Raw genomic sequence first — 20,870 nt, 5'->3', positions numbered from 1 at the left:
AAAAATATTTCAGAGTGTGGTAGTTGGGTTTGGGTCCCTGCTGTACCACTTATGAGCTCTGTGGCCTTGATAAATTTATGCGATCTCCAGGGGCCTCAGTTTCCTTATCTATAAAATGGGGATAACCTCAGTGGTGGGTTGTGTATGCTTTTGATGAAACAAATTAGTAAATAGAAAATGCTTGGCATAGCATTTAGGCATGGAAAAAGCACAAAACAAATGGTCGTCTCCATTCTAAATTATTTGAGTGAATCAGACTCCATCCCCATCCCTTTAACCACTGGTGATGTATAATGCAGGATGTGTGTGTTTTAAGTTGCTTCAGTTGTGTCTGACTCTTTGTGACTCTATGGACTGTAGCCCACCAGGCTCCTCTGTCCATGGGATTCTCCAGGCAAGAATACTGGAGTGGGTTGCCATGCCCTTCTCCAAGGGATCTTCCCAACACAGGGATTGAATCCATGTCTCTTATGTCTCCCGCATTGGCAGATGAGTTCTTTACCACTAGTACCACTTGGAAAGCCCTGTAATGGGGGTGGGGATGCCATTCACCTGAACCTTAGATTGGGTTCAGGTAGCATCTCATCGGGTTCCCCTGATTTCCTTCTTGGTTCTCGGGATCCAGGATCCCAGGGAGGCAGGGCTGTGGGCAGGCAGGGCAGGTGGCACTAAGGGTTTGCGCCCACAGTGGAGAGTGCCAAAGCCAGCTGCCGAGGCAGGGCGTTTGGACCAACATCTGGGTTTCAGGATTCTTGTTTGAGCACAGCTGGACTCTGCAGGGTGGAAGCTCTCTCTGCCGAGATACAGATATTTCCCTGGCAACGATCTCTCAAGCTGACATGAAGACATGGCCGCCCACTGGAGCGCGGTGTGTCTGCTTCAGCTCTTCTGTAATCTGTGAGACATGCGTCTGCGGAATGCTGTGCTGGAGTGGGAAATGGTAGGAGGTCTACTCATCCTCCAGGGACCAAGAGTGGGGTGCAAGATGGTGGAGGGTCCTGGGGGAGGCAGGAGCTTGGAGGACATTCCTTTCAGCTGGAGCAGAGAGGCACATACTAGATGGTTCAGACCCCTCACAGCCTGGGGAGGCGGATGACTCTCTGCCTGGAGTAGTTTGAGGGTGAGCTGTGCTTCCTTTGGCCTTAATCACTTCAGAAAGATTTAACCCCGGTGCTGACAAACTGGAGCTCGATTTGGGATTCTCAGGGGAAACTCAGACTGCAGGCCAGGGTCCTCCTAATTTAAAAAATTTCATCAAGATGGCCATCGTTCTGTTGTGTCCTCTGGAACATGACTTGGAGCTCAGGGAATAGGAGAGAGACCAGTTTGGGCACTGGGACAGGAGTCTCTGCTTTACTGGTGGCCTGGACGATGGTGGAGTTGTGTGCCTGAATCGAGGACCTTGAGTTGTGTACCTTAGGAGATACGTTTCAGAGGACTTAAGGATCTTTTGGGTAATGGGAGTGAGCAAGATGCAGTGTCAAGTCAACTTCTAGAATAGCAGGGAAGACCATGGATCTGATTCTAGGCTCTGGCTGATGTTGTTCTGAGACTCAGGTGGCAATATCTAATGGACAGATGGAGATTCAGACTTGAAGGTCATCAATGTTGATGGTAGTTGAGGTGAAGAGGATACCTGAGATTGACTGGGAAGAGAGAGGAGTGGCAAGAGAAGAGGCTTTAGCGGAAGCCCACGAAATCTGAACGATGAGAGGAGAAGGGTCAGAGAAGCAGCAGGCAGAGAATGGGTGGCTCCACAGACAGACGAGGGAGAAGAACAAGGGTCATTTGTGTTGCAAAGGGCCCACTGGACTTAATGTGCTTGTTGGCTGTTGCTGGAATTTTAATGGAGGCCAACTGGGGTGGGAGTGCAAAGACTCACCCTAAGTCTAGACACTTCAGCACCCAGCCAGGGTGTGTGCAATGAAACACAGGATGCTCCACGGCCTTGACACTCTTGGAAAACGTTAGTTTGTGTGTGTGTGTGTGACTCCAAAGCCTTGGTGCTGTTAAAACACTGAGCTGTCACTTTTTGATGCTCCATTGGAAAAGGACCCAGCCTTGGTGGAGAGCCTTGCCCTGGTGTGTTCCTTGGCACAAGAGGGCACCATTGGGAGCCCTCACCTTTCTGCACTGGGGGCCACTTGCTTTCTCATCCCTTCTTCAAATATTTGAGCAGCTCCTCCGTACCAGGTGCCAGGCTGGGTGCTGGTCTACAGGCTGGAACAGTCTTTGTTCTTCTGGAGACCTTACTGTAGTGGAGAAGACAGACCCTGGTCCATGGGCCTAAGCTGCCCTCCCTACCTGTATTTGTCAATAAAGTTTTATTGACACACAGCCACACCCATTCACATGCATATTGTCTGTGGCTCCTTTCTTGCTAGAATGAGAGAGTTGAATAGTTGGGGCAGAGACTGTATGGCCCACAAAGCTGAAAATGTTTACACTGAGAATCTTAGGTTAAGGGTTTCGCACGCCGATGGTGTCCTATGGAGGCCATGAGTACAGCTGCTCTTGAAATACATGCAGTCCTGGGCTGGGTTTGTGATGAGGGCTCACCTTGTGGGAATCCAGAGGGAGAGGGACTCAGCTCCCCTACTCTCACCTTGCTGGGTCTCTGGTGTCAGGGTGAGGACTGAGGCTTTGAGTGGGCTTTCCTCATCCCTGTGGCTGGATACCCGCCTAGCGCTATCTGACTTTTGGATGGGGGTGAGAAAGGAGGGAGGGAACTGAGATTTGGCAGCGTCCCTCTAAGACGGGTCCCCAGCGAGTGTTTGGGGTCCCACTTTGCACAGCTGCCAAAGTCCGCTGAGATAGTCTTGTTGGTGCTGTGACTCTGGGGTACGGAGCCTCCAAATCACTGAGAGAAAAGAAAGATTTTTTTATTTTTGCAAGCACAAGAACTCGGGTTATTGAAGTTAACATTTACCCCCAAGTTTTTTAATGTCTGGGCATGCATATTTAAGCGTCTGCCTCAAAATCTCTCGCTAATAAGCAGATGGTACATTTAATTCGATTTTTTTTTTCCCTTTGAGAACACATGGCTTCCTGCACTGCTTTCCTTGCAGGCAACTGCATGTGGAGGTGACAATACTTCTGACCAGCAGCACAGATCCCCCGAGAGGCCAACAAGAGCCCTGCCCGGAGGAGGAGCTGGCCTTTTCCCTTATCAGCTCCAGCGGGAAGTTGGCAGGTTACTCACAAGTCCACAAGGCTCCTGCCTTTGCTTCTCCAGAGAGTCTCTGCCACAGCTGACCCCTAGATCTCACCGCCTGTGGAGCCAGTGTCCCAGGCAGGGTGTGGTCAGAGGGGGAGGGTGTGTGCATGCGTGCTGAGTCTCTTTAGTCGTGTCCAACTCTTTGAGACCCCATGGACTTTAGGGGCTCCTCTGTCCCTGAGATTCTCCAGGCAAGAATACTGGAGTGAGACCCCATGGACTTTAGGGGCTCCTCTGTCCCTGAGATTCTCCAGGCAAGAATACTGGAGTGGATTCCCATACCCTCCTCCAGGGGATCTTCCTGACTCAGGGATTGAACCCGTGTCTCTTAGGTTTTTTGCATCGGTGGGCGGGTTCTTTACCACTAGTGCCAGCAGAGGGGGGGCCTGGGCAGACCTGCCGGGGAGGAACTCCAAACAGAGGGTGGAGGCAGACGGACAGAGAGGAGAGCCCACGTGCACAACCAAGGACCTTGAAATCACAAGGGAGAAAGCGTGGGTTTCCGAAAGCAGAGAGAAGAGCAGACACCGTCAGTGTGCTCCACGTGTGTCTGGGTTTTGTGAATCTTGCGCGTTTCTTTCTCCCTGGCTCCTCTCCCCGTGTTCCAGGATGTCATAGAAACAGGCTTTCAGGGGTTCCATGCAGGTCTGGGTTCTGAAGACCTTTGAGGGGTGAAGGGGCTGCCCAGTGGGTTTTCTTGGCTCAGTGGGCCCCTCCTGCCGGCTCCCTCCACCCCTGACTGTGTGCGGAGGTGCCTTGCCTTGCCTGTCAGACCTCCTCCCAGGAGAAACCCAGGCAGGGCTTGTGTCTGCTCCAGGGCTTGTGTTTCTGGATAAGGAAGACTTTGTGACTTGGAAACGTGTTGTCTTAAATTGGAAGGCGTGTGATGCCTGGGAGGGAAAATCTACTGCCCTTTTCATTTTTCTTTTTGATTCCGTGTTCTGTGTTGTCCTGGTGGAGTTGTAAGCCCTGGCCTCTAGGAATCGGGCTGGATGAAAGCATCTACATGGTATGAGTATAATTCCTTGGTCTTTGTTCTGCTTATTAGCAATACACATTATTATTTGCTCATGTAAAGAATTTTGGCTACACAAGTATATATAAAACAAAGAGCAAGCAACTCTTCTGTCTGCCTCTCTTCAATCTTGCCTCGCAGAGGTGACACCAGGAGTGGGGGGTTGACATATACCCTTCCACACCTTTCTCTGTGTATTCAGGCACGTATAGTTGCACATATATAGTTTAATTTTAATCTTTTAAAAATGCAAATAGGATAATGCTCCATTTAATGTCTAGAAAAGCTTCCTTTTCACTCAGTGATGTGTCTTGGCATCATCTCACGGGGGAACCTGGGCTCCACCTTGCTCATAAGGCAGTTATTCTGCTGTGTGGATGCTCCTGGCTGACCCTAGGCTGATGAGTCTTTGAATGATTCCTTCTTCCTCTCTATTGCACATGGCATTGTGGTGAGTATCCTGGCGCACACTGCTTGGTGTTCTGTGCCTGTGCTTCTCCAAGATGTTCCCTGGGGCAGAATAACCAGGGCAGAGGGGCATCAGTGCTGACTTTGCATCCTGGGTCTTTGCATCCTGCGTAAATATCTTCTGGCCCCCTCAGCACCTTAAGGCTCACAGGTGCCATCCTCAGTGGGGGTCATCCTCTGAAGCCTGAGGGGCACTGGGGAGATGGCATTGCCCGCCTCACTTCTATTAGGGTTGGTCTACACCCTGCCATCCCTGGGGGCCCAGCTGTCCCTCCAGCCCCTCCTGGCAGGACCCTGGCTTCTGACTGGCAGGTGGGAAGTTTCACTTTCCTGAACATTCTTGGTGATGTTACTGCAAGTTCCAAGGTTGGCTTTTGCCTCCTCCAGGTCTTGCTGCTTCCCCTCATGTGTCCTCGAGCAAGCCGTTTCAGCTCTCTTGGTCTCAGGTCCCTCAAAGGTAGAACGGGGATCATAGAACAATGGCAGCTGCCTCCTTGGCTGCTGGGAGGATTCAAGGGAATGACCACCACTTCTGTACGCTTGGCTTGTTGTGCGTGTTCAGCCAGTGCCAGGCAGGTCATCGCTGAGTTTTCAGCACGCTGGGCTGTGACTTCACAGGGGCTATATCTTTGGTGTCGAGTCCAGGCCAGGCCCTTAGTAGCTGCTCAGTAAACTCTCCGTGCGTGATTGGTGGGACAGAGATTGGGGTACAGGCAGCAGGTACAGACAGAAAAAATGGGCTCATGAGTGGATCCCCAGCTTGTAGGCTCCGTGATGAACCTCCAGGCTCACAGCCCCTTGCTGTACTTGCCGAGGCCCACGGGCTCTGCTGTGTCTTCCACACTAGAGTCCAGGCAGGTGCAGGTCAGTGAGTGTCCTGCTGCCTCAGGGCATCTCCCGCAGTAGCTTGGTCCTGGATTCCAGGTGACCCCGAAGCGGCTGGGACTCTGGTGGTTCTGATCCCAGACACAGAAGACAGGGAAGTGTAGGGGTTAAGGACCCACAATTTGACCTTTGAATTCCCCTTTGCCTTGGACCCTGTGAGGCACATGGGCTTGTATGTGTGCATGTACATGTGTGTGCCTATATGTTGGTGTTCTTGTGTGTGTGTGACCTTCTCTGTGAGTACCCAAGTCCTGGGTTGTGTATTCAGGACTAGGGTTGCCAGATTAAATGCAGGAGGTCTAGTTAAGCTTGACTTTCAAATTAACAGGTTTTTTTTTTTTTTTTAAAGAATAAGTATGTCCTGAAGCAATATTTGGGACATACTTACACTAAAATATGATTTGTTGTTTATCTGAAATTCAAGTGTGAATGGTGTCCTGTCCTTCCACTTGCTATGTCTGGCAATGCTCTGAGGGGTGTGGGTATGTGTTGGTATGTGTCCACAGGAGGGCCTGTGTGCAGGCACGAGGTTGGGGAGGATTTGGGAAGATTCTCCAGGGCTGCTTAGTGGCCCAGAGTTTGTGGGGTTGGATGCTCTGGTCCCCAGGCCTGGGCAGTGCTCCCAGCACCTGCCCCCCCCCACCCCGTCCCGTTGGTTCCCTCCCATTCCTCTCCAAACACAGGGCAAGAACTGCCCCATCCAACCTTGTTTGGAGCACAGCTGCCCAGCCAGACAAGATGCAAACAGTGTGCCAGATGGCTGCAAAGCCTTCCCCAGCTCCCTCTGCAAGGGGCCTGCAGATGAAACGGAAGCCTCATCTGCCCCACTCCCGCCTTCCAGAAAACCTGTGCCTACAGACACTCCTCCCTCCTGGATATTAAACCGCCCTGTGTTTTGCCAAACAAATAAAGCCCTTCATTGCCACCATAAACTTGTTCACAGGCATGGGCTGATTGATCCACCAGTGCGCCTGATTCATCAGCTCTCTCACCAGGAGGGGCGAGAGGCTCTTCTCTCAGGTCCCGGCAAAGAGCTGCCTAATTTCCATCTGAAAGACTGTAGAAACCGACTACAGCTTAGGAAGAAAGGTGCCTCTTCCCCCTAGGCAGGTTCCACATGGTTTCTGATATTTGACTGTGATCAGAGGGTGTGTTTGCATCCAGCTGGCTGGGGGGCTGTCAAGGAGGACGTTCGTTGGATGGGCCTCTGAGTCCACTGCATCTCTTCATGGGAAAATCCGGGAAGGAAACTTGTTCCATGTTAACTGCTTAATCTTTTTCCGGAACTTGTTATGGACAAGGCCTCTGTTTCCTTGCAGCTCCTCTGTGGGGCAGGCGCTATGATCATCTGGATGCCCACTTGCTCTCCCTAGTCTTTTTAAAGCTCCTCTACCCCTGTTGTGCTCTTTTCTGCCACAGGGCCTTTGCATATCCTGGGAATATGCTACCTCTGCCTGGGAAAGCTCTTTCAGCCTCCCCCCTTCACCAGGTAAACACCTCATCTGTTAGCTGAGTCACCATTGCCTCAGGGAAGCCTGGCCCCCTGTTACCTGTTCTTATAGCACCAGCTGTCTCTCTACTTAGGTCTGGGCCCAACGAGATATCTCTTTCTTTCAGCATGATTCTATGATGCATATCTGCCCTCTTCTACACTAAGATCACCATGAGGGCAGGGACCATGCTATCTTGATTCCCACTGTATCTCTGGTGTTTAGCATATACTCACCTGATTGGGTGCACACTATTCACCCCCTAACTATGATAGCTCTCCAACAGCAGAAATGGGAGAGAATATGTAGACTTGTGTTACCAGGACCCCAGGGGTCCTCTGGAAGATGATGTTGGAACATATTTGCCAATGGACCTCCTTATTATGTGGCATAGAATGCCCCATCTTTCTTACTTATCCTTAGCAAAGGCCTTCATTGTATTTGAAGCATAGTTGTTGGTGTGGGAGGATGGAATCTATATCATATTTAGATCTTGTGGTCTGCCATTGTCCCCTGATCTTTAGCTTCAGTTACGCAAAATCCATGCTCTCTCCCTTGGTAGATGTTCAGTTTGTTTTTCCCTCTTCAGGTTTGCTTAGAACTTGATCCCATAAGTGAGACCTGTTCCCTTATTCCCATCCCTTACTCAGGATGACTTGGATTTTGTCAACAACTACTCCAGGCTTCAGTGAAGGCCAGATTGAAGGAAAGCCTTAAAATAGAGGATGTGTAAAAAATGTGAAGCTACCTGTTGGGTGGGCAGTCACTGGGGTTAATCCAAAGGCTGGAAGAAGGACTGACTTGGAGGACTGAGTGAGTCTCAGGGCTGAGGGTCAGGTCCAAGTGGACAAAAGGATCTGAGTTTGCCCAGGTGAACTTCAAATATTTAATAAACCTTCCTTCTCCTCATGGTTGGGGAATAATTGATGAGGCTATTGCAGAGAAGAAGCCAATTCTGACTCCATGTTGGAACTGTTTGTTTGACTTGCTTTTGTTAGTATAATCATACAGAATGGCTTGCTTCAGAGAATCCTGCCCCTTTGCCTGACTGTTAAACTAAAGTGCCTTTTTTCAGAACCCTGTCCACCTGTAGACGGCAGGAAGGAAGACATTAACACATTCCCTGCCTGATGCTTGCCCTTCTAGGAGATGTTTGCAAGATTAATGGCCTTTTTACTTTGCTTCCTCACCTCCCCTCATCTCTAATCTATGAAAGAACTTGGCATCTAGATACCTCGATAAGATGTTTATTTTGAGGCGCTAGCCTGCCATCTTCTTAGTCAGCTGGCTCTCCAAATAGTCATTTTCCTTGCCTCAACACCTCATCTCTCGGATTCATTGGCCTGTCGTGCGGTGAGCAGGGCGAGCTTGGACTGGGTAACAAGGCTGCTAAATTTGATGAGAATCCTTTGGTGGAATTTACCTGGAATGCCAGCAGTGAGACTTCACCAAGGCATTGATTATTGATTCCCCAACTGTTACCAATTCATCAGGCTTCAGTTATAACCATAATTTGTATTAATTATCAGTGTAAGATTTTACTTTCCTAGTCAGTAAAAGGGGTGTTAAGAGAGCAGAGTTGAGCGACCCAGCCCTTTTGTCTCCTCTGCCAAAAGTCCACTCAGTGGTGAGGGGGCTGGCAGTGATGGTGGGCTTCACCCATCATCACACCCCATGCCTGGCATCAGGAAAGCCCGTGCCTTAGTCTCCTGTCTGGGAAGTGGGGTGAGGAATATCAAGCCTGCTTCCCTTTCAGGACTGTTAGGATAAGATGAGATGGTAAGTGAGGGCTCTTTGAAAATGAAAACATTGTATATGAATGCAAAGTGTTCTGTGACTGGTATTTTCTATCCTGTGGAATCATCGTTGACCCTGAAGCTGTCTATTCAAAAACCGAATGGAGTTAACCCTTCCTCCCTGTCTCCTCTGGCGGAGGTAATCTGTCAAAAGGTTGTGGTTGCTGTTTTTACGGGTGGGGAAAACTAAGGAAGGTGCAGAAAAGGGGCCAGGACCCTGGACTCCTGAGTTTGTCCGTGTAAGAGCTTAAGCGAGGGAACTGCTTCATATTCTCAATACAGGGTTGCTCTGTAAGAAATAGCCCTCATCTAATATTCAAAGTGGGACCTGAGACAGTTTCTAAAAACAAAAGTGACTGTTGGGTGTGTTCAGTCAGTCTGTAACTGGGGCAACTCTGGGGACGAAGCAAGTGGAAACAGCTTCGGAGTCAGATTTGTATTTGAATCCCAGGTTTGGACAGCTACAAGCTGGGAGATCTTGGGCAGATTGTTTAACATCTCAGGGCCCCAGTGACCTTGGAAAATAGGTTGCATTGTATTAAAACTTGCAGGAAGACTCCCACTGGGCTCCTGAAGGCAAAGGGCTGACCAGCAGGACAGGGTTTGAGTTTCGCAGGTGCCTGGCTCTGATCCACAACACCCATAGTCATTCCCACAAATGCTTCCCTTACAGGGTTTTCTGAGTATCAGGGATCACGCACTCGGGTTAACACTGTGTTCTGCATGGAAATCAACAATTGTGGGTTTATATTAATGCCTTCTTTGGTGTTCTCCATAGTTCCACATTTCTCAGCCCTGAGGAACATCAAAATCACGCGGGGGAGGATGTTTATTACATATACCAATTCCTGGAGCTCATGCCCAGAGTTTCTGAAGCTTAGAGGCTCAGCCAGGATCTCTGGTTACAAAAGCTCCCAGGTGTCTCCTGGGCAGGCCTGGCTCTGCCTCAGGGACCCAGTTTGGGAACTAGTCCTTGGTGCTGCTTTGTTTAAATGTCAAGGTGGACTCTTCTACTCCATCTTATCTTATCCTCACTTGTATTCAAGCTTGTTTCTTCCCCCTGGACTGTAAGCTCTTTGATGTCAGGGTTCTCTCTCACATTTGCATCAGTGAACCAATGTTTCCATAGGTGCTCAGAGGAGCAGGATTGCTTGCTGAATGGGGTCAGGCTCTAGAGAGGCTTATGTGTGTGTCTGTGTGTGATGTGAATCTTTGTTAAAAGAACCTTTCTGTCTTGCATCTGCATTTTCTGTGAGTCAGTATGATTTACTCTAATGGAAGCCAGTGCAGCTTAAGCAAGGCTTTGCCCTGAAATGAAGTGAGGTTGTGGATGGGCAGAGCTGCTGAAATCACCTCCTGGGAGATGTTTCATTGTCATCCTCACTAATTGAACTCAAAATTTCACTCCTATTTCACCCCACCATGAGAGCTGTGTTGATTTCTCCTTCAGAGTGGGTACTATTAGATCTCCTGCACAAATGTATGTGAGTAACTGGGATTGGGTTTGGGGATGGATGCACTTCATTTATGATAAAAAAACATGGAATACAAAGCTGGAGAAAGAGGTGTCATCTTTAGTTACTATTGTGTGTGAGGTGGGACCTGGCATCCAAAAGAGGAACTTTTTCTACAGTCCTCAACCTTGATCAAACTGTTTCTGAATTCCTCACACACGCAGTCAGTACCATAATTGGCATGGATTACATAATATTTCAGTTGCTTCCTATGCTGGACAGGAGGGCTTCCCTGGTGGTTCAGATGGTAAACAATCCACGTGCAACGTGGGAGACCTGGGTTCCATCCCTGGATCGGGAAGATAACCTGGACAAGGGAATGGCAACCCACTCCAGTGTTCTTTTTTTTTTTAGAACTTTAGAAATATGTTTATTATCCATATATTTTTTGCTTTTTAAAAAATTTATTTAGTTTTAAATTGAAGGATAATTGCTTTACAGAGTTTTGTTGGAGAGTTCCATGGACAGAGGAGCCTTATGGGCTACAGTCCATGGGGTCACAAAGAGTCGGACATGACTGAGTGACTGACACACAAGCTGGGCAGGAAAATAAACTGTAGGAAAAACTTCTTGAGGGTTCTTTCTTTTGTATCAGCGCTTCTCAGAATGGTGCCCTTAGAACACCTGTGAGGGACTCATTTGAGGTGGTTTCTAGGCCTAGAGTTTATAAGGTCCCACCTTTTTGAATCAGAATCTCTGATGCTGGGACCACAGCATCAGTAGGTAACTCAGGAAGTTTGTAGTCAAGTAGGGGGGTTAGATGAGCATATGAATAAGTGCAACACAGAGTAGATTTAAAAAATACTTTGATTGTTTAATTTTTAAATTTTTATTCATTAAACAAAATTTTTGGCCATGCCATGCAGCACGGAGGATATTAGTTCCCCAACCAAGAATTGAACCTGTGTGCCCTGCAGTGGAAACATGGAGTCTTCACCACTGGACCACGAGGGAAGTCCCTTCCTTGATTATTTCTAACGGAATAGGTGCTTTAAAAAATTCAAGGAATACAGGAAAGAAAGAAAGATCATCTCAAATCTTACCGCCCCAGGAAATAAACCTCCTTCCTATAAAGTGAACATCATCTCAGACTCACCCTGTGTTCAGATGGAAGGATGGGTGGAGAGATGGACAGACACTTCTAATCAGACACAGTGGGATTTTTAGAAAAAGTACTACATTTAATGGTGCATGAATATAATTGAAGAAAAATAAACTGAAGTGAAACTGAGGAACCTGGAGATGAGTGTAGGGTCCAGGCTGATGAGGAAGGCAAAGCAAGAAGGGGTGGTGAGGTTGTGAAGAGCAAATTTAGAAGAGAGAAGGTGTGGGAGCGGGGAGGCAGATGGGAGAACATAGTTACAGTGGGAATTTTAGATCTTGAGACCAAATGGCTTTGCAGTGATGATGAAGATCAAAGCCAGGGCATTACAATGAAGCTATATAGCCCCCTTTTGAGGCTGGATGTGTAGATGCTCCTGGTGAATGTCTGCTCATTGATGGTGAGAAATGTGAGCATCCTGGGTCTGTCAGATCTTTCCTAGGGACTCCGTGCTGTATTCTTGGGGCCTTTTTACCACCTGGCTCAGAGCAGTGGTCCCCAAATGGTGTTCCTTGTACCATGTGTGCATGCTTAGTCACTCAGTTGTGTCCGACTCTTTGCTCCCCCATGGACTATCACCTGCCAGCCTCTGTCTGTGAGATTCTCCAGGCAAGAATACTGGAGTGGGTAGCCAGTTCCATCTCCAGGGGATCTTCCTGACCCAGGGATCGAACCTGGGTCTCCTGCATTGCTGGCGGATTCTTTACCATTTGAGCCACCAGGGAAGCCCTCTTAACCCTTTACGCCTCTAAAAAAAAGGCAACTTTATCTTAGTTCCCAAATTAAAAAAATACTTTATTGACTTATGAAATAGAACAACCTGGGAGTCAGCAGCTTAGAGAACCACAGTGTGGAGTATCTACAAGCCCAGGTTATGTCTCTTTATAGAATCTTAGCCAAGACTTGGAGTATTTCTGTCTTTCCTATGCCACAACCTGGGACTCTTGAAGAGACCTTGGTTAAGGCTTAAATGGCTCTAGGGGCCTCAGACCACCCTGACTCAGTTCTATGGGTAGAATCTTTTTCAGCTTCAGAAGGAGCTTTATGTCCTTGTGATAGTTCAGCCCTTAAGAGAGATTCTGTGATAATTATGTTAAAACATGGCCACAGCTTCCACTTCGTTGTCCCCCAGATTAAACACCTCAATCACACAAACACACCCCGTCGGATTTGGTGCGACTGATTCCCAACTGTCTCTAAGGACATAATTAGATTATATTTTTTCCAGTTCAACTGAAAGAAAACTCACAATAAAATGCTGATCAATATGTGCAGCTTAGGAAGTGCAGCCTGCTTTGAGACGCAGAAGTGTTTATTTTAAAAATCTATATTCTTGATTGAAGAAAAAAAAATCCATCTCTCCTTCCTAGAGGGGGGAGACTGAGAACTGGGCTTAGGAACAGCTTGACCGTCGGGGTCTGAATTAGACAAATGAAATAGACGTCCCCCAAGAAAGAAGGGTGCATTTCTGCTTTTCCGTGGGACTGTTCTTTTACGGTGAAGTTTGCTCTCTGTCTTGGGTGGTGTGTGTCTGTCTGTGGGTGGATGTCTGCATGCAAATAACAGTGTGTACCTGTGTGGGTGTGTGCAAAATTCCCATGTGAACCTCATCTTTGCGGGAATCTTAGGGCCTTGAGCCCAATGGATGCCATTTTAAGAAAAACCAGTCAGAAAACTAGATGAAAAGAACTGAAATCAAATCCAAGCTCTAAAAACACCAGATTTGTGGGCAACTCTGGGTTTTCTTTGTTTGGGATTCTACCCGGCTCCATATGACATTTTTGTTTCTTTTTTAAGTGATCATAATCAAAGGGTTAAAATTGATTGTGAGCACAAAAAAAAAAGTAGATAGCATGTGATTCTCTTTACACAAGGGTTTCTCAACCTAAAGACTGTTGACATTTTAGGTCAGATTATTTCCCTGCTGAGGGGGCCTGTCCTGTGCAGGAGTTCTGTAACAAAGGCCATGCATAGGGTTCAAGTTGAGATGGAAAATCATGGTGAGACTCAGGAATTCAGCCAGAGTGTCTTGGAGACACCCACAGTTTCTGGAGTCCTGATTGCACTTTGGAATTCCCAGTTGTCATTTGTCTATGGTTCATTTAGGAAACATACACAGAACCACTGTGTGCCTAGAACTTTTTAGGAAAGAGGATAAAAAGATGATTGGGACATAGACCCATCAGAGGTGACTCTACCTTAACACAAATCAGATTGAGAACCCGGGTCTTGGAGACCTCATCCTGCAGCCTATTTGAGAATGAAGGACTTAAAAAACAATTACACATGAGAATGTATTGCGCTTCATATATACCAGTGCAATTTGTGTTAACTCTGCAGTATAATTATGCCTATATGCTTAGCATTTTTTTTTGAGAGAGAGATTTGTTTCTTAGCATATCATCTCTCGACTATGCTGAACTGGAAATTTACTTTGAAGCAATAAAAAGCACAGGCATGCCAGACCTTACGCAGGAGATTCTCAAGTCAGTGGGCAAAGCAAAAAATTCAATATGGTTCATGTTACTCTTGAAAATCTTCTCCATCTTTCATAGAGTATAGAGGTCAGACTGAGCACAGCTCAGCAGCTCCCACCCAGCCCATCTTCCTCCTGGGTTGAAATAGACAGTGGTTTCTCTGGTGAGCAGCTGAAGAAGTCATCTTGTGGCTACCTTTTATGAATATTTGTGTCTTCAACCCCAAAATCATTCATCAAAATGAGATGTTCTCATCAAGGAAAGTAGGCACAAGCTCCTGCATGAAGGCTATGCTCACAACTCTTTCTCTCTCTCTTTTCCCCTCTCTTTGATCTTGCCAAGTACTGATGGTTCGTTTTCCACAGAGAAAAAGAGCCCAAGTGGATCTATACCTAGGAATGGAATGCCAGGGCATGTAGTAACTCTGTATTTAATCGTTTGAAGGATGACCAGGCTGTTTTCCAGAACAGGTGCACCATTTTCCATTCCTATCAGCAGTGTGTGAGGGTTTCAATTTCTCCACATCCTCGCCAACCCTTGTTGTTGTCAGTCTTTCTTTTTCTGGCTGTGCTGCATGACTTGTGGGGCTTTAGTTTCCTAACTAGGGCTTGAACCTGGGATCTCAGCAGTGAGGGCTCAGAGTCCTAACCCCTGGACCATCAGGGAATTTCCTACTGTCAGGCTTTTCAATTCTAGCCATCCTGTGGGTGTGAAGTGGGATCTCATTGTGGTTTTGGTTTGCAAGTCTCCAATGGCTAAGGGTGTTGAGTGTATTTTCATGTACATATTGGCCATTTGTATATTTTAACTTCGGAGAAGGCAATGGCACCCCACTCCAGTACTCTTGCCTGGAAAATCCCATGGACGGAGGAGCCTGGTAGGCTACAGTCCATGGTGTCGCTAAGAGTCGGACACAACTGAGCGACTTCACTTTCACTTTTCCCTTTCATGCACTGGAGAAGGAAATGGCAATCCACTCCAGTATTCTTGCCTGGAGAATCCCAAGGACGGCGGAGCCTGATGGGCTGCCGTCTATGGGGTCGCACAGAGTCGGACACGACTGAAGCGACTTAGCAGCATATCTTAACTTGGAGGTAGGTCTATTTAGAAATGAAAACATAGGTCCACACAAAAACTTATATATGAATATTTAGAGTAGCATCATTCATAATAGCTGAAAGGTGGAAATAGCCCAATTGGCCTTAAACAGATGAAAAGATAAGCAAAACCTGGTATAGCCACACAATGGAATATTATTTGGCCATAAAAGGAGAGAACTTCAGATACCTGCTATAATATTAATGAACCATGAAAACATTATACTGAATGAAAGAAGCTAGACACAAAAGGTCACATATTATACAATTCCATTAATATGAGAGTCCAGAATAGGGAAATGTATAGAGAAGGAAAGTAGATTAGTGGTTGCTTAAGCCTGGGGTGTGGGACTAAGGGTGGAGGGTGAGCTAAAGGATATGGGACTTCCTTTTGATGTGATGAAACGTTATCAAATTGACTGTGGTAATTGTTTTATCTGTGAGTATATATTTAAAATTGTTGAAAGGAGAAAAGTGTAAACTGTAAAAAACCAAAAGAAGGCAAGTTGCAATTCTATTGATCACTTGATTGGCTTAAAAATACAGATTCCTGGGAATTCCCTGGTGGCCTAGTGGTTGATTGAGACTCTGTGCTTCTGCTGCAGGGGGCATGGGTTCAATCCCATATGCTGCCTGGCCAAAAATAGATAAATAGTGAAGATTGTGTTAAAACATACAGATTCCTGGGCCCTACCTCCAGTAATTCTGCCTCAGTTGGTCTTGGTTAGAGCTCGCGTGTCCCCAAGGGATTCCACCGTTCAGCCTGATTTGGGGCCCACTGTGTCTGTGGCAAACCCTCTGTCCTCTGAGATCTAGAGGTCACGGTGATGGAGGCTCATATTATGGAGAGCTCGCCCTATTCTAGGCTCTGTGCTGGAACAGTCTTACTTCCTCTTAACCGCACAATAACTTCCTTACAAGGTAGATAATGCAGGCTTCCCTGGTGGCTCAGTGGTAAAGAACCCTCCTGCCAATGTTGGGGGAGAAGGCACTGGCGACCCACTCCAGTACTCTTGCCTGGAAAATCCCATGGATGGAGGAGCCTGGTAGGCTGCAGTCCATGGGGTCGCTAAGAGTTGGACATGACTGACGCGACTTAGCAGCAGCAGCAGCCAATGCGGGAGACTTGGGTTCAGTCCCTGTGTCAGAAAGATCCCCTGGAGAAGGAAATGGCAACCCACTCCAGCATTCTTGCCTGCGAAATCCCATGGACTAGAGTGGGCTACAGTTCGTGGGGTCGCAAGAGTCGGACACAACTTAGTGACTAAACAACAACAAGGTAGAGAATATGTCCTTTGCTTTAGACATAAGAAACTGAGGTTTTAGAAACCCTTGAGTAACTTGTTTACAGACCCACTAGGAAGTGGTCGAGCTGGAAAATGTACTAGGAGCATCTGCTCAGGAACCAGTGCTCTCAGGGCTGCAAATGCCGTGATCCGCAGATGCCTGAAGCCCTGCCTGAGATTTCTGCTGAGACTGGGGTGGGGGCTCTATACCTCATAGCCTCCCTGAAGTCCTGGGCATCTGAGTCCATGTCTGCTGCCTCCGCCTACCCCACCCACCCTCACCCCTGGCCCCATCTGCTTCATCTCCAAACCATAAACCATTTGCACCAAGTGTGACTGTACTTTGTTGACTTGCTGAGGTTTGGGGCCAAGGACAGGGTCATAGTGCTCCCTGCTTGGTCTTGGCCTGACTCACCGACTCTCTTGCTTTCTTTCACTCCTGCATTTCCCACACCCTTCCTCCATCCTGGATTGCTCTGGGAACTTGGAATTCTTGTCCCTTTATTTTACTGAGCACCTTCACTATTCCCTGCAAAAATCCCCAAAGTGTGTAGTTGAGCCAAGTCAGTGCTCGACCTGTGGAGGATTCCACAGACAGGATCTCTGTTCTCTGGAAAGTGGTGGTACTTACAGATTGATGAGACGTAATTTTTTGTTTCTCTCTAAAATATACTGCTCAGCTATCAAATCTTTGACGCCTGGCTGCCGTCCTTGGCTGAAGGCAAGTGGGGGTGAACACTGCTCCTTTGGAACCCAAGGAAGAATGCCACCACTTAAAGAAGGAGAAACTGGCTCTCTTTAAGAGGCCGAGAGAGGCTTCTGGAGCTGATGCCAGTTTGTTTGGAGGCAAAATGGTTGTTGTATTAAAATTGCCCAAACTTGGGCTGGTGCCCTGTGTGTTCAGAGCTCAAAGCCATGATTACTTGAATATATTTTTTAATGAGTTGGTTTTCCATTTTGTTGCTTGGCTGGTTTCTGCTGATAGCTTCAGCCTCAAGAGTTCAGTTCAACAAACTCTAACAGTACCTACTAAGTGCTGTCCTTTTAGCACCTACTATGTGCCAGACCCTGGAGATATAGTGGTGATATACAGCACTTGAACAAGAGATTGTAGTTTCCACTGTCATCCCCCCGCCCCTGCCCTCCACCAAACAGAGAGGCCACCGTTGTGCTTCTGAAGATCTCAGATACCCTTGCATTGTCTCCCTAAAGAGGGAAGGTGAAGAGCTTTGGTGTCTGAGGCCCTGGAGGAGGATTTAGCTGACTTACTATCAAGGTTTGGGGTGATGGGGAGGAGCACTTGTGTTTACAGGTGAGAAAGTGAGGAAGCTGAGATTAACAGGAAGCTTTTTGGAATTTCCATGTGCAGTGGAGACCTGTTACAGGGAGGGTCTCTTGTGACTGAATCTGTGGTCAGTTGGAATGACCATATGACAGTCTGCTTATGGCAGACGGCCCCCAAAAGTTACAGATCAGTTGTGGCTGTGACAGTGGTGACCTCCAGGGGCCTAGGTCCTGCCTGACTTTCCAACAGTGTGCAAGCCCAGAGTACTTATGTAAACTCATGGAGGAGGAAAAGAAGCCCCGATAACGACGAGACCAAATTCCCCACCTGCCAGGCGTACAGGGACTCAGAGCAGATTTAACTGAAGTTACAGAAATAGGAATGTGACATTTCTTACACCTTTGTATGGTGGAGCAAAGTGTATTCCCTCTGTCTTGGAGGGAAGGAGAATGCCAGCAGACGTGACTCCAGGTTTCCTTTCTTAAAGCCCATGTCTAGAAACACACTTCCTCCTGGGTCCGCAGACCAGAGCCCCACAAACACGGTGACCACTGCTGTTCTCTCCTGCCCAGCACTCTCCTCATTTTCCCTTTTTGGTCCTTAGAGCGGGGAGGTTCCAGCATCACTTTTATATCATTGGGGATGAACTAGGAGAGGGGCTCCCTCGTCTCCCTCTGCCCCTTTTGTGAGAGGACACATTGATCTGGTTGGAGTGACAGGAAATGCTGACTCCATCCGACCCAGTTCACATGTTGGTGGGTGGATTCCTTTGCCTAAACTGTGGCAGCAGGGTTCACCTCCTTGGTTCCTTGTACAGATTCCAGGCTTTTGGGGGCGAGTAAGACAAGACCTTCCTGGCAGAACCAACCAGCAACTTCCTGTCAGCCCATCTTGAACACCAGAGGTTTATTGAGAGTCCCTTGGACTGCAAGGAGATCAAACCAGTCAGTCCTAAAGGAAACCAACCCTGAATATTCCCTGGAAGGACTGATGCTGAAGCTGAAGCTCCAATACTTTGGCCATGTGATGCAAAGAGCTGACTCACTGGAAAAGATCCTGATGCTGGGAAAAATTGAGGACAAGAGGAGAAGGGGGTGACAGAGGATGAAATGGTTGGATGGCATCACTGACTTAATGGACATGAGTTTGAGCAAACTCTGGAAGATGGTGAAGGACAGGGAAGCTGGTGTGCTGTAATCCATGGGGTTGCAAAGAGTGACTGAACAACAATTGTCTCAGACACTAAGATCAGAGGTAGATGACTTCAAGGGTTTGCAGAATGAATAGCTTAAGACGGCGGATTCCTTGTTTGCTTTTTTCTGTGATGCTCTCATCTTCCCATTGTCACAGAGTCTGCCACAACCCAAACATGAAGTCCTCACATGACAGCAGACAAAGGCAAGAAGAAAGGTACACAGCATCTCCCTAAACATTTCTGTATTAAAGCTCCCCCAGAAAACTCCATCAGACTTCCTGTATCTCAGCCACATCAGCCCTCAGTAGATGAATGGAGTCTTGGGTCCAGTCCTAAACCGATCACTGGCTAAGAGGGGTTTGAGTAACATTAGGATGTAAGCCTCAGACTAGGGAACAACAAACTTTCTCTGTCGAAAAATGGTCATATTGTCGGATTTTTGGATCAGACAACCTCTGCTACAATCACCCAACTCAGCCTTTGTAGCGTGAAAACAGCCACAGACAATGCATAAATGAATGGGCATGGCTTTGCTCCAATAAAACTTTATTTACGAAAGCAGTGGCTGGATCTGGCCCTTGGGCTGTACTTTGCCAAACCCTCCTTAAACCAATCACGATTCATTCTCTGAGGCCAACACTTCTAAGAAACAAGGCAGTCCCATACCTGAGTGAAACAGGAGCTCTGTGAATGAGGAAGAAGAAAGGAATAAGCAGTTTCTGGATAGGTAACTGATAGTATCAGGGCCAAAGCAGTGCTCCAGTCCACTCTGTTAAGGCAGTTGGAGGATCCACACAGAGCTGTCTGTCTTTGTATCAGTTAGCTTGGGCCACAAAAGTGCTGAAAGCCCAAAGTTGGTGGCTTAACACAACATATATATTTTTGTGGATCTGCAGGTCAGCTGAGGGGTGGTTGATCTAGGCTGGGTGCATCTGGGAAGCTCTACTCTGCTCCTGATGTCTCTTATTTTCTCCTGGGACCAGCAAGCTTGCCTGAGTATGTTCTCATGGTGATGGAAAGGAACAAGAGAGCAAGAAGGACGGAGCACCCACTTTGCAAACTTTTAGACACGTATCACAGACTCACATTCCATTGACCAAGGCAAGACACATGACTAAACCCAGCATCAAGCGCTGGGGAAAGAACACAGTGACTCTTTAGTGAGAAGAACTGTGAAATCATATGGCAAAGAGCCTGGATTTAGGGCATTGTGAAGAATTGGGTCCATTAATGTACTGTAATCGACTACAACCCTCTAACCACCAATAAAATCCAATAAATACTTGTTTAATGCACCTGTGCCTGAATGCTTTGGCTACAGCCCAGGCGTCGGGGACCTGGCTGGGGAGGGACCATGCAGGACATGGCTGTCCCTTAGGTCTGGGTGTAATTGCATGTGGCCAGCTCTGCACTGTCCATGGCTGACTTGCTTTGTCCTCAGTCCCCGAAGGGCAGTGCTTGGCCTCATTCCATTCCTGAGTAATTTTGACAAAGCTGGTTTCAGGAGCCTAGAAAGAAAATCAATTGTAGATTTGAATTTTGCAGGAAGTGAGAATGGTTGAATATATATAGGCTTTTACATGCTGGTAATTATTTCCACACCACAAAGAACGCTGGCTATTAGGAAGCTGCTTTTGCATTCATTTGCCCCACAGACTCATGAGTTGTGTGTGTGTGTGTGCATGTGTGTGTACACACACCTACTTGTTGGAGCTACTTTCTTTTGTAATAACATTAGCCAACATTTTAAACTAAAGGGAGGAAATTAAATACGCTTCCCCAGATAGCCACTCTGCCCTTTCAAAGTGGTTCACACATTGTAAAATGAAGCAAAATAAAACACAGTCATGTTAAAAAAACTCTTTATTAAATTGGTTTTGACTTCAACAAAACCTCTGTTTTCCTGAAGAGTGGAAGGTCCTTGTGACCCAAGGTACTACTCCCACATCTCATTGTCACTTTAAAGTTTTTTTATTTTTATTTTTTTAATTATGAAAGTATGATATAACACTTTTATGGGAGACTTGGAAAATACAGAACAAA

General features: G+C 47.2%; 1 long non-coding RNA gene across 1 annotated transcript; it reads left to right on the top strand.

The window, feature by feature from the left end:
- The first annotated feature begins 3,834 nt into the window (after positions 1–3,834).
- LOC145531300 (uncharacterized) lies at positions 3,835–17,259 on the top strand. The gene is made up of 2 exons (XR_014072342.1): positions 3,835–8,854; positions 17,028–17,259. It is a non-coding gene; the product is annotated as an uncharacterized LOC145531300 (long non-coding RNA).
- The last annotated feature ends 3,611 nt before the right edge of the window (positions 17,260–20,870 follow it).

Source organism: Giraffa tippelskirchi, chromosome 13, assembly GCF_054371585.1.
Source record: "Giraffa tippelskirchi isolate mGirTip1 chromosome 13, T2T-mGirTip1v1.2.pri, whole genome shotgun sequence".
NCBI lineage: Eukaryota > Metazoa > Chordata > Mammalia > Artiodactyla > Giraffidae > Giraffa > Giraffa tippelskirchi.
This window is presented reverse-complemented; position numbering and strand designations above follow the sequence as displayed.